General features: G+C 43.9%; 1 long non-coding RNA gene across 1 annotated transcript; it reads left to right on the forward strand.

The window, feature by feature from the left end:
* The first annotated feature begins 3745 nt into the window (after positions 1 to 3745).
* Positions 3746 to 4350, forward strand: LOC127634771 (uncharacterized). The gene is made up of 4 exons (XR_007969408.1): positions 3746 to 3858; positions 4010 to 4054; positions 4127 to 4197; positions 4286 to 4350. It is a non-coding gene; the product is annotated as an uncharacterized LOC127634771 (long non-coding RNA).
* The last annotated feature ends 706 nt before the right edge of the window (positions 4351 to 5056 follow it).

Below are 5056 nucleotides of genomic sequence, written 5' to 3' on the forward strand. Positions count from 1 at the left end.
AAAACAATAGGGGCGAAAGGGGACTGAAAAATAAAAAAAGAAATGGTCTCGCTGTGATTACCAGAGACAGTGAGAGTCAGGGGTACCGTCTCACGCTGAATCCTAGGAAGGGAACTGCCGTCCAGAGCAAATGGGGCTGTGGGCTGACATAAGTCCAAGAGAGGGATACCATGTTCCCGGGCCCAGGTGTCGTCCATGAAGCAGCCCTCCGCGCCAGAGTCCACCAATGCCCTGCAGGTGGCAGCAGAGCCAGTCCAGCGGAGATGGACAGGAAGAGTGGTGCAAGACCTCGAAGGAGAGACCAGAGTTGTAGTGCTTACCAGTAGCTCTCCTCTTACTGGCGAGCACTGGCTTTTACCGGGCAGGAGGTGACGAAGTGAGTAGCAGAACCGCAGTAGAGGCAGAGACGGTGGGTGATTCTCCGCTCCTTCTCCCTGGCAGAAATGCAAATGCTCCCCAGTTGCATGGGTTCAGGAACCGGGGCGGTGGAGGAGGGTGGTAATGCAGCGGAGGGGGGTGCAAAGGTAAATGTAGACTCCTGGTCGCGAGCTCGGCGACGGCGATCGAAACGCCTCTCTAGGCGAATAGCTAGCACGATCACAGCATCCAGACGGGAGGGTACCTCTCGGGAGAGAATCTCCTCCCTCACTTCCGAGCAGAGACCGACCAAAAAACGAGCGAGCAACGCCGGCTCGTTCCAGTCACAGGAGGCTGCGAGAGTACGGAACTCAATGGAAAAGTCAGTAACAGACCGCTTACCCTGACGCAGAGACGACAGGACCCGGGATGCCTCCTCCCTAAAAACAGAGCGATCAAAAACCCGAATCATCTCCTCCTTGAAATCTTGATAACTGTTTGTACATCCAGCCTCCGCCTCCCAGATGGTGGTACCCCACTCTCGAGCCCGTTGGAGAGAAAAAACCACGTCATACTGGGTGAGAAAAGCACGGCATTCAGAGGGCTCACCAGTATAGCACGGCGGGTTATTAATCCTGGGCTCTGGGGGCTCGGGGACCCTGGAGGAGGCCGGAGGCTCTGAACGAAGGATGAGAACCTGCCTCGAGAGTTCGGTGACTTGGGCGACCAGTCCTTCTATGGTGTGTCGTGCAGCAGACAGCTCAGCCTCGTGTCTGCCCAACATAGCTCCCTGGAGCTCGACGGCTGAGTGGAGTGTGGCCGGGGTCGCTGGGTCCATCTTGGTCGGATTCTTCTGTTATGAAGGTAAGTGAGGACCCAAACGCGATGTAAGAAACAAACAGAGTCTTTAATGAAGCTCAGTAAAAAGTCAACACAGGGTCTTCTCCTTGAGAGGAATACAAATAAAACAGTCCGCAGAGAGGACGATAACAAAAACAGCAAACAAACGCTCCCTTCGAGCGGTGGTGGTCCACAGGTAGTAGACAGGGTGAGTGGAGAAGCGATAACAGCCAGCGGGTCTCTCCCAAGGCAGCGGGTAGCTGTAGAGTGCCACTAGCTCGTGGCGTCAGGTAACTGGGCACAGAGATCGGAGAAGGTCCTTAGTGGGGAACAGTATAACAATAGTATACGCCAGCAGGACAGGACTCTGGACAGAGACAGACAGGGCAGTAGTTGCTTCTAAGGGGTAGTATAACTGAGTGGAGAATCCGACAGAGAATGTAGCGAGAGCGAGGAGAGAAATAGAGTTAATCAGAGGAAAGAGGGAACAGGTGGGCAGAGGATTAACGAGGAACTCAGGGAAAATAAGAAACAGCTGGGAGCGGAGTAAAGGAGAGGGAAGTAACATAGAACGACCAACAGAGGGAGACAGAGTAGAGGGAAAGAACAGAAGTGAGACATAACATGACAAGACAGGACAAGACATGACACAAACATTTTCTATGGGTTTCAGGGGACTGGGATGGCCATGGCAGAACCTTGATTTTGTTTTGGATAAGTGTCCTGCTGGAAGATCCAACCAGGGCCCATTGTAGGCTTTTTGGCAGAGGCAGCCAGGCTTTGATTTTTTATCTGTTGTTATTTGAGTCCATGATGGCATGCAACAAGATGTCCAGGACCTCTGGGAGAAAAACAGCCCCACAAAGGGCTCTTTCAGCATGATTATCAGTGGGTGCATCACTGAATGGGGATAATTGATTGGAAATCCTAACAGGAACAGGAGAGTAATGTCATATTGCTGAGCGAGTATGCCGCCAAGCCGTCACCCAAACGCCCTGCTGCAGGGGCTCTACAGCTGGAACCAAAGTGTGTGTGTTGCTCTCTGTACTGCCCGCATATGAAACAGTATCTACTGGCTTCTCTTTCTCATTGACCTCCACTAGCGTTCAGATGCATGTCTCTAACTTCACATGTGAATCCCTCACTGCTAATGGAAGATGTTATTGTAAACATGTGACATGCAACTACTTACCGTAGTTGTTTGTTGTTGTTGGTTGTTCCTGAGCACTTAGGATTTGAGGTTGAAATTAATCCCTCGTGCAGTTGTTTGCTGTTGTTGGTTGTTCTTGATAAGTGGTGCTTTGAGGATGATGCATTAATCCGTGTAACACAGAGGAGAAAAAGGGTACACGCTGTAAAACGCACGCAGTTTAATAATGATAAAAATAGATGGCAGAGGCACATGGAAAATGCATGCAGTTGACTCGCGATAAGAGAATAATGCGGGGGGAAATCTGATGCGCTCTGAAAAATGGCAAATGTTAAGGATTAAAGGCTGAAAACAGATATATAAGCAATGCTAAAAAGCTAGGCTACAAACACAGATTCGTGCTAGGCGCCAGCAGCAACAGGCACCTGTTACGGACATTGTCCTGATTTCACCGCATCACAGTGGAAAAAAAAACAGTCACCATGCCAACTGGCCTGGCTTGACACGGAACGGTACAAAACTATTTGGCCTGATGGTGGAAAAGTGACTAATCAGGATATCTGCATGTATGCTGGTTCAGTTAACACTTGAGGAATGGAGAATTAAAGCAAATATTTCTGTGTATTTTCTTTGAAGGTTAAGTCATCATCTATTTATCTTTTGCTGAAATTAATTTTTTTAAGTCTGTAGTTTAGACTGCACCCAGCAGCTAAACAATTTTCATAAATACATTGCAAGTGGTGGTAAGCAAGAACTACTGCCAGTTCTAGATTAAATTAGTTTGCAGCAGCGGCTGCATTTCTGGTGAATATAGAAAAGTTCTGTTGGCATTGACCACAGTGTAAATAACTAGAAGGTTATAATACCAGAATTTTGTGATATGGTCTTATAAACTATCACACAACCACATGATGTACAGCAGAATTATGGAGATATATCCAGCTGCAGACCCGCAGCACCACCAGTTTCAGAACCCCAGTTTCAGAACCCCAGCGCCAGAACCTGAAGTGAGGGGCAGAGTTATTGACAATGAGACAAGCATGGCGGAGAGCATGGTGAGTTGTGTAACGTTGTCTAACGTTTTTGACATCATGTGGTGAAAAATTCAATGTGTGTGTTCAAGTTTTGCCGTTCAAGAGTTTAATAAACTTGCTTAATGGTTACTTGCATGATGTTCTGATTTTGCATGCTGTGACAGTTTTTACAAGAAAGACCCAAATACTGTTGACTGTGTTTTTGCATGGATTCATAGCTTCAAACTGTGTGCTGCACAATGTAACTTCATATTAACAAATCTGTTTTATTATTTTTGAATTTTTGTTGCAGTAAGATGACAGCCAAAATTGCACCTGGCACATGGGTGCTACTGAAAAACAAGGTTGGTTATAAAGAAGTCTGCTAAAGTTGGGACTGCTGAAGTGTCAAACCCTTAATAAACTCATGCTTTTTGTTTTTTTTAGGATATCCCCCAACAGATTGGTGGTGTAGACTGTGGAGTCTTCATGTTGATGGTGAGACATTGTTTTGATATAATTAAACCAATGATTGGTGTGGTGGTGTTTTTATTTAAATTTTTTAAAGTTGTTAAATACGGAACAAGGAAGAATTTTTTTAATTTGACGTTTACTGAGATAATGTTTCTTAATTTTTGCTGTTTTCCAGTATGCTCTACATCTTGTCTTGGGAGCACCCTTTGATTTTACATCTGTAAGTAATTACCAGTTCAAGTAATTGACCTTTATGATGTTGTAGCAGTTGAAATATCAAGATTTCTTCCAGTGCGACTTTCCAAACATACGGAGATGGTTGGCTCTTATTCTTCTGGAGAACTTTGGGGTTTTCTCTGAAAGGTAGATACTGGACATTTACTCCAGCCCACCGTTACATTTGCACCCTCTTCTGATCAATTTTAAATTAACCAAGATATATATATGCCAGTGCAGAAACCCTACAAGAGTCCCTTCCATGTGAAGAACAAGCTATGCTTAGCAGCAGTGAGGTGGTGTGTATATATATATATATATATATATATATATATATATATATATATATATACTTTATATATATATATACGTATAAAGTATATATATGTATATATAATCTCTTAACATATAATACATTTATATGTCACATTTATAAAGTCACATTTTCCTTTAATATTCTGTAATGAAGGAGCTCCCAATAATCCGGCACATGAAAGAAGCTGTGAAATGGCTCCATTCCAACAGCTATCTGCTCAGGGGTCCAGTGGAAGAGCCTCTTTTCATTCGAATGAATGAAGACGACAAGGAAAAGGCCATAACAATCTCCTGGAACAGTCAGAAGCTTCCAGAGAGCCCTTTCTATTTCATTTTGTGTTCAGGGATGACATGGAGTTATTTTTGCAAGAATGTAAGGACAAAATGGGCCTGAGAGTGAATTCCTCATTTGATACATTTTAAGTTTAATTTATACAGGATTGTCATGATAAAATGGGCCTTAGGGTGAATTGGTCATTTGTTGTATATATTTTTATTGTTTCTTTTAAAATGATGCTGAATTTTCTCTCTTTTTTAGTTTTTTGACATGTTTTATTTTACATAAAGGAAAATGCATGCTGCACATGTTCTTGTGAAATAAAGTATATTTTATATAAAATGCCCATAAGTTTCAAGCATTATTTTTCACCATCATGATCAGGAAGTAACTCTCATAATACAATGAAACGAA

Source organism: Xyrauchen texanus, chromosome 42 (assembly GCF_025860055.1).
Source record: "Xyrauchen texanus isolate HMW12.3.18 chromosome 42, RBS_HiC_50CHRs, whole genome shotgun sequence".
NCBI classification, from domain to species: Eukaryota; Metazoa; Chordata; class Actinopteri; order Cypriniformes; family Catostomidae; genus Xyrauchen; species Xyrauchen texanus.